Source organism: Malaclemys terrapin, chromosome 2 (assembly GCF_027887155.1).
Source record: "Malaclemys terrapin pileata isolate rMalTer1 chromosome 2, rMalTer1.hap1, whole genome shotgun sequence".
NCBI classification, from domain to species: domain Eukaryota; kingdom Metazoa; phylum Chordata; order Testudines; family Emydidae; genus Malaclemys; species Malaclemys terrapin.
In genome coordinates, this window is record NC_071506.1 from 254,338,547 (window position 1) to 254,347,598 (window position 9,052).

Here is a 9,052-nt window from a genome sequence, read left to right on the forward strand (position 1 = left end):
CAGCTTGGGTTGCCAAGTTTCTAATCACACAAAAGCGAACACCCTTGCCCCACTCCACCCCTTCCCCAAGGCCCTGCCCTCCCTCATTCCATCCCCCCAACCTCTGTCGCTTGTGATTGCTCTGTGCAGGCAGAGCCAATTGCCACGGGAGTGTACTGCCTTCAGTGGGACTCAGTGCAGATCCACCAGAGCCTGAGACGGCACCATGAAATGGCATAAGATGCCAAGTTGAATGGCCCCTTTGTGAGGGAGGCTGATTCCAGAGCAGGGCCGGCTCCAGGCACCAGCTTAACAAGCAGGTGCTTGGGCGGCACCTGCGTCAATTCGGGGCGGCAGAATCATAGAATATCAGGGTTGGAAGGGACCTCAGGAGGTCATCTAGTCCAACCCCCTGCTCAAAGCAGGACCAATCCCCAGACAGATACTTGACCCAGATCCGTAAATGGCCCCCTCAAGGATTGAACTCACAACCCTGGGTTTAGCAGGCCAATGCTCAAACCACTGAGCTATCCCTCCCTCTAGGAGCGAAGGACCTGCCGTTGAACTGCCGCTGCCGATCGCGGCTTTTTTTTTTTCCAATGGCCGTCTACGATCGCGGCTTTTTTTTTTTTTTGGCTTGGGGCGGCAGAAATGCTGGAGCCGGCCCTGTTTCAGAGTATGCTCTTCTACTCATCTCCCACTTATGGTATACTTGGAGAAATCCCGACCAAACACAGAGTTGGTTCAATGTGTAGCCAGGATCTGAATAAACTCTCCCCTGACAGCTAATTTGAGAGGGGGACAGACTTCAAAAGCAAACTGTATTTACATGAACGCACTTACTCTGCATAGGTATCTTGCAGCTAGGAGTTGTGTAGCTCCAAGTGATCAGCTGTGGTTGGTAACTGTCCCCACCACAAGTGATTTCAGCTCTCATTTGAGCACTTTAACGTAACAGAAAGCTCCTAGTGAATCCCATTTAGCTCTGTCTTTGAACAACGGGGAGGAACAGGTTAAACCAGACCGGGGACCCTTAGGGTGAGTTCACACCTCCTGGCTGGAACACCTGTCTTCACCCCTCTTACTTTCACAGGGGGCTGGCATTCAAGCCCCTGGCTTAGCAAGTTCCTTTCAGCTGAGGTTGACCCCTCAATCGGGACAAGCTCAGCACAATTCTACTCCCCTTTAGTCATACAATGAAGATAACAACACTGATAACAACATTTCACTACCCCTAGCTCTGATTTACCGGCAAAACCAACAAAAACTTACAACCCCAGTGCTCTGTGCTGCCCTCTGAGTCCCATGTGAAGGGGAGCGGGAGAAGCAGGTGCTAACAAAAAGGAGGTACAAAGTGTCTGAGCATAAGGACATCTGGCTGGTCTGTGATAAAATCATGAATGGTGTAGAGAAATTGAATAAGGAAATGCTATTTACTCCTTCTCATAACACAAAAACTAGGAGTCACCAAATAAAATTAATTGGTAACAGCTTTAAAACAAACAAAAGGAAGTATTTCTTCACACAACACATAGTCAGCCTGTGGAACTCTTTGCCAGAGGGTGTTGTGAAGGCCAAAACTATAACAGGGTTCAAAAAAGAACTAGATGAATTCATGGAGGATAGGTCCATCAATACCTATTAACCAGGATGGGCAGGGATGGTGTCCCTAGCCTCTGTTTGCCAGTATCTGGGAATGGGCGACGGGGGGATGGAACACCTGATGATTGCCTGACTCTGTTCAGTCCCTGTGAAGCAGCTGGCATTGGCCACTGTCAGAAGACAGGATACTAGTCTAGATGGACATTTGGTCTGACCTAATATGGCTGTTCTTATGTTCTTAACCCTTTTTAAAATTCTTTTCCTAACAGTGAAATAAAGATGTTGTATTTCTCTCTCTCTCTCTCTCTCTCAAAACCAAAAAAAACAATACAAAACCCAGCTTGCTGTTTAAAGTTTTGCCTAAAGGAAAACTACGAAGCAGCTTATGTGAAAAAGTTAACACTTATTTTTTTACCAGAGATAAGGAGTCTCCTTTTTCACACCACACAGCCCTTTTCTTTCCTAACTTTTTTAATGCACCAATCTTTAAAGTTTTGCCTAAAGGCTTTAGATTTATGCAAAAAGATGAAAAAGAGTGAATATATATCACCATCATTTACAATAAAGGTTATATCAAACTTCCTTATTTCATTTACTGGAAATTGACTTTAGCTGTAAGCTTTGTAAAGGGAGAAAGTCCTATTCCCAGCATTTACAATAAAAGGCTTGAATAATTGCATGATAGCAATAAAGCTACATTAGCAGGTTTTTATACTGAATGACACCAAGAAAGCAGCTTTTACCAAAATTATCTACTTTTTTTAAATTTAGAAGGAAAACCTGTTGCTCTTTACAAGAGCCCCCACCCCCACGTGATTCCAGGGGCTAGTTAGGCAACTGAAAACTCAAGTTTTTTGGCAGATAACTTAGCAATTAGCTGACAAGAGTACTGTATCTAATTCCTATATAAAAGAAAGAAATTTTAATAAATATTAGACCCACTCAGCTCTAATATTAATATGGCACCAAACGTGTACATGACCAGAAATGGGGCAGGACGGCAGGACATAAAGCATAAAAAGAGCATGGAAACCTGTCAGAATTACATGCTGATGAGTTCTGTTGAGTGGTTTACTACTAAGACCCATTTCTGATCTTTTTGCACACATGCTACTTTCTGGGTGATGGTGAAAGCAGAGAAACCATTTTTATTTTCCTGCCCTTGTTGGGGAGGGGTAATCGTTGCTTTTTAACCCCACCCCAGTTAGGGCTCTGTGCTGTTCCAGGCTGCCTGCCGGAGAGCACATCCTTGTCTTTTTCTCATCTACCTGGGTTTTCTCCTCAATGGGTGTTCCCATTTCACTAACCTGGAGACCTTTCCCTTCTGTAGAGTGAGACACACCCTCATACGACTGATCTTTTACTTGACCTTCACTATAGCTCACATCTTTGTTCTGGGCTGCCTTCTCTCCCGCCAGTAGTTCTACGTCTTCATCATGTGCCTTACTCTCGCTCTGCAGCTGGTCCCGTGCCTTGGAGAGACTGTATAGTTGCCTGCAGATCCTGCTGCAACTTCTGTTTACAGACTTGCAAAAATGTCAGCTCCTCCTCCAGTTTGAGCCTTCATCTGCTCATGGAGCTCCCTCCTCAATGGCCGGGCTTCCTGGGAAGTTAACCAGGAGTTTCCTCTGATGAATGCTGTCATGCTGTCCAGAGTGGCTCATGAACATGGGTGCCAACCTCAGCATAGACTTTTGCAAACAAGGGCACAAATCCCCAATTGGTTGAATGTTCTATACTTAGATTTCACTAATCAAGTATTAAGAGTGAACTCCTCAAGTGCTGTAACAGCCTTAACATGGAGACACAGACAATCCTCTTGGGCACTCAGATCTACCTTGCCACCCCAGCAAACTTAGGAAAGATGGTCCTTTACATGAAAAATCACAAGAATATTCAGGTTACTCCAAGCCCCTAAGGACCAGTCACTTACCCCAGGTCAGTTGCACCTTAAATCAAAGACAGTCTTTGCAGCCAGTTCTCTAATTAACTAAAAAATTATTAACTAAGAAAAAGAAACAAGAGAGTTATTTACAAGGTTAAAGCTGGTAAATACACACACACACACACACACAAATGAGTTACAGTCTTAGGTTTCAAAAGGCAATAGAAGCTGCACTATATGTTCTTTCGGGCTAACCCTAGCTAAGCAGCTTGGAGATCCCTTGCTTATGCTTAGAAATATTGCCCTCTCCAAATTCCAAGCAACATAGTGATTCCAAGAAACACAATTTCTTCTGGTCAGGGATTTGTATTCCCTTCTGCTAGAGTTCAAGCTGTGATGGGGCATGTCCACCTGCAGGTTTTCTCTTCAACTGTGTGTAGTGGGAGCAATCAACAACGTCTTTGTTTGTCAATGATTTACAAAGGCCCATTTGGTCTCAATGGGCCTTCCTGGTGGGCAGGATCTAAGACTTTCTGAAGGAAGCCAGCATTTCTACATTAATTAATGCTCCTTTTCCATTTGATGACTTGCACAAGTACAGAGGATTACAATGCAAGCACTTAAAAGAACCTTATAACATGTCTTCTTCCCTTTTGACATTCATGAGAGGCTGTCTTTTCCAGTTGCCGCTGGGCCCTGGCGAAGCCTGGGGTTAAGCTTTTATAAGTTTAATATATGCAGCTTTCTACAAGCATTTCATGAAGTCTAAACACAGTCTTATAAATGTAACATCTCGTTTAACAATACTAACACACAGGTGAGCCAGACTGATTTCCAGACTTGCATATGTCAGTGCTCATGAGGCTTGTCTCCTGCTGTCAAGGTGAAAGTAAGCCGGTCCGGTACGGCGTACTGGCAAGAGCCGGAACGCTGTGCCAGGCTGGACGGGCTTCCCCAGGCTGGTGATTTAAAGGGCCAGGGGCTCCCAGCCGTGGATGAGCCCTGGGCCCTTTAAATCACCGCCCGAGACCTGGTGCCGGAGCCCCGGGGTAGCGGCGGCAGGGCTCTGGCAGTGATTTAAAGGGCCAGGGGCTCCTGGCCGCTGCTACCGCAGCGAGCCCTAGGCCCTTTACATCTCTGCCTGAGTCCCAGGGTAGCGGCAGCAGCCGGGAGCTCCTGGGACTCCGTCGGCGATTTAAAGGGCCTGGAAATTACTTAACTGTTCAAGATTATCAGACTTCTTCTCACACTCGCTCCTTGGTGCCTATGAACTCCTCTCAACCTTTGCTGCAGTTCTTTTAGCTGGGTATCCTGCTGCCCTCTGGAGCAGCTGACTGAGTCTTCGTCAGACTCCTGTATCAGATTGCTAAGGTTTCCCACACTCTTATGTCCTCAGCCTGAGGACTGCCTCAAGGCATCCCCAGAGGAGAAGTTTGAAACTTATGGCTGCTGTTTGCCTTTATATCTCGTCCCTGATGCTTGTTTCTGGGGCTACCTCCGGTTTGCCCAGCACTACATTCTTACTTCCCCATAATAACTGCCTGTGGAAAGTTCCTGCGGGGCAGCATCTTCTCACATCCCTTCTTCCCGTCACTTCACACAATTTACCCCTAGGGTATCATTCTAACTGGCCCCAAACTGTATGCCCTTAGTTATTTCTTCAGCTCCTGTAGCTGTCCCAGGTAAGAAGCAGCCAGCACATTGTATTCAAATAACATGTTCCCTTTTTAATCAGGTTTTCAGGACAGGAACCATTGAAACTGCAGTCTGTAATTGCCACTCATCATTGGCAAGGGGGTTGGACCAGCTGCCTCTGCCTATCCCCAGGCTGCACCTCTTAAATAAGGATATTGATATAATAAGCTGTAACCGTGCCTTCGTGGGTCACAACTCAGAATGCCAAATTCAGGACAAACTGCTGAGAAATAGGGCCGATACACCCCAAGACTGTTGGCTAAACCCCCATGAGATATACCAAGCCAGCAACAAAAGTAAACTTCTGCTTCACCACACTGGCTAACAAGAAGTCAGAAAAGCAGTTTCCTCAGCATTCCAGTCCTTGTATCACCACCAAAACCACTGGATTTAAAGATGAGTGGTTCTTTAAAACCAATCTCATTAAATAAAAGGTTCTTCTGATCCCAAAGGACCAGCCGTACACCCAGGTCAATATATATAACCTAGATCTTTCCCAAAAATCACGTTGTTGCCAATCCTTTGGTATCTAAAATCTAAAGGTTTATTCATGAAAAGGAAGAAAGAAAGGTGAGAGCTAAAATTGGTTAAAGGAATCAAATACAATAAATGCAAAGTTCTTGGTTCAGGTTTGTAGCAGTGATGGAATAAACTGCTGGCTTAAGTCAAGTCTCTGGCTGTTTCCAAATCACTGGAAGGTCCTCAGTCCATTGATTAGAATGCTCCCATTAGTATAGTTCATAGTCCAGAGGTTTGGGCAGGAAAGAGGCAAAATGGAGGTATTTCAAGGCCCTTTTATATCTTCTGCCATGGGGAGGGAATCCCATTGTTCTTACTGTGGAAAATTACAGCAACAAGATGGAGTTTGGAGTCACATGGGCAAATCACATGTCCATGCATTTCCACTTAGTCACAGCGGGAAATTCCATTAAATGTAGATAGGCGTCTCCCATGGTCCATTGTGAGTTAAGTGTCCTTTTGATGGGCCACTCAGTTTGAATAGTCCCTCCAAGATGTGCTGGCTAACTACCTCGTGGGCATTACCCCAGGAGCAAACATCTGAAATCCAGGTTAGAGCCAATATTCATAACTTCAAATACAAAAGTGATACAGCCATAAAGATAGCATAATCATATTCAGCAAATCTTAACCTTTCCATAGACACCTTCCTTGATAACCTTTGTACAAGATTTGTTGCAAATATAGAACAGTGGTTGCAACAATGATCTATGTAGTCATATTTTAATCAGCTAATGTCACATAAGCATCACAGAAACTTGGAACTATGATAATCTATGGGGCATAGTAATACCAGGGTACAATTATATAGAAATGACAGAGTAAGTTGTGCTGGTACGGAGTGGCACTATATGTGAAAGAAAGCATAGAATCAAATATAGTAAAAATCTTAAATGAATCAAACGTCAGCTGTGTACAGGTCCGTACCGGTGGCTGCTTCTTAGCGGTACGCTGTACCGGCCCATAACAGCCCACTTTCACCTCTGGTAACTGGTCAAAAGACAGGAAACAAAAAGTAGCAATAAATGGCCAGTTTTCAGAATGGCGAGCGGTAAATAGCGGTGTACTGGGACCAATGCCGTTCAACATACTCAGAAATGATCTGGAAAAGTAGTTAAACAGTGAGGTGTCAAGTTTGCAGATGATACAAAATAACTCAAGATACTTGAATCCAGAGCAGAGTGCAAAGAGTTACAAAGAGATCTGTGATGGTCTATACTACTATGTTCACCTCTTTAAGGGCAGATTTAATTTTTTGTGTGTGCTTCACTTAAATCCAGAGGAGATTCTGGTACAATAGAATCATCAACTCCTTTCTCAGCCAGCAAGCTGCCATTCTCAACAGATAATTGCTTGCGGGGATTCCCCTACCCTTCACAGGCCTCCTCACTGACAACAGGCAAAGTAGAGGAATCAGATTTATACTTTCCCTAGGATCTGGTTATAAAACTTGTAACATTAACCCTTTTAGACATAACGACAATGTCATTACCTATTAAAATAGCAGCAGGTAGCAAATTCCTAATGCTAACCACAATTTCACCTTTAAAATCTTCCCACTCAAGGTGGATTTTAGCCAGTCACTGAAAATTCAGCTAAAACGAAAAGATTTATACTTCTGCCAGGCAATCTATCTTCATCTCTCACAAAACTTTCCTTAGCCAAAGTAACATGAGATGCCGTATCTCTTCAAACTACACTCAATGCCATTTACTTTTGCACTCTTAATGAATTTTTCACTGTCATCCCAAGACTCAGTTCTAATATAATTTACGATGCCATTTTCTTCCCCCACAATTTCCTTTGGGACTAATGGCTAGTATTAGCACTCATGGTGGGGATTGTGAATGTAGGTTGTAGGGTGGTTTTAAGTTTTGGGCAATTTGGTTTTATATGGCCAGGAGCCCCACAGTGATGGCAGACTACTAGTTTTCCCTTAGGGTAGGAGGTTTTAAAATCTGGGCTCCCTCAGGGTTTGTTAACAAGATTGAGGTTAGGCTTATTCTTAAACCCTTTATCCCTTTTAGCCTGGTGAGCCGAGGAATTACCCTTCCCCTGGGGCTTGCACCCTTCCTGAGCCCTGGACTCAACATATTCATCACCTACTTCTGCTGCCTTTAAAACTGGGGAAGATTTTTTTGTCACAGATAGCTGCTTTTGCCTTGTCTGTGACTTCCCCCAATAACTACTCTTTTCTTACCAAATCTAATAGCTTGTTAAAACTATTATCAATGCCCACCCCAATTAACCATTTTTTCACACAACAACACAGCTTATGCACATATTCTACATAAGTGATATCGTCAGTTATTTCAAGATTTCTAAATTTCAATTGATAAGACTCGGGGGTGCTCTTAAACCTCTTCAATAGAGTTTCTTTAAAGTTCTTATATATCATAGCATCATCCACCTTCATTTCATTAAATACCTGTCTGGCTTTTCCAGTCAATCTGGTTAAAAGGATTGGCATCCATTTATCCTCTGGAATCTTGTGGCTATCACACAATCTCTCAAAGGTGCATAGGACTTCCTCAATGCAACCAGACTCATGATACATTGGGCAGGCTTCCATTCTCTGCTGTTGAGAGGGGATGTACCCACAGGCTAAGGCTGCTGTTCCTTTTGCTGCTTCAGGACTTGCAGCTGCAGTGTGTGAGCTTCCACTTATCTCTGGTGACTTTTTTCCTCAGCTGCCCACTGCTGCGTGTGTCTTTGATGGGCTTCTGTCTCCATCTCATCAATTGCTTTCTTCTCCTTCATTTGGAGTTCCATCATTTTTATTTCATGCACATGATGTTTCTTGGCTGTCAGGAACTGTATCTGGATCATTTCTGCATCTGGAGGGGTGGGAGGGAGGGAGGAAGGGAGGGGAGACTGAGATCCTGCTATTTAGTCAAAGTCCATGAGCAAAGTTCTCGGTTCCTGTTCTGGGGTAACCTTCTTAATAGGTATCCCCCTTTCTTTACATAATTTTAAAGTTCTTTTTTGTAAAGACCCTCATATGACTGAGATTGACTCATTGTGGCTAATCTTTAACCCTCAAAACCCTCAATATCAAATTTAAACTTTAAAAAGCATTGGATTCTGATCTTAAAGCCCAGTTGATCTGTGGCATGTGAATCCTGACGACTATGTCAATTGTCATGGTGTCTGGTATGTGGCTTATAACTGAGAGTGCCAAACTTAGGTCAAACTGCCAGAAAACAGGGCAGACACCCCAAACTGGTGCTATATTCCATAATGAGATTTCACCAAGGCAGTAACAAATGTGAACTCCTGGACTACTCTATTAGTCTCACAATGGAGCCACTCACAGTCCCCTTAGGCTCTCCAGCACATCTTGCCACTCAGACAAGCTGAACTTCTGTGATG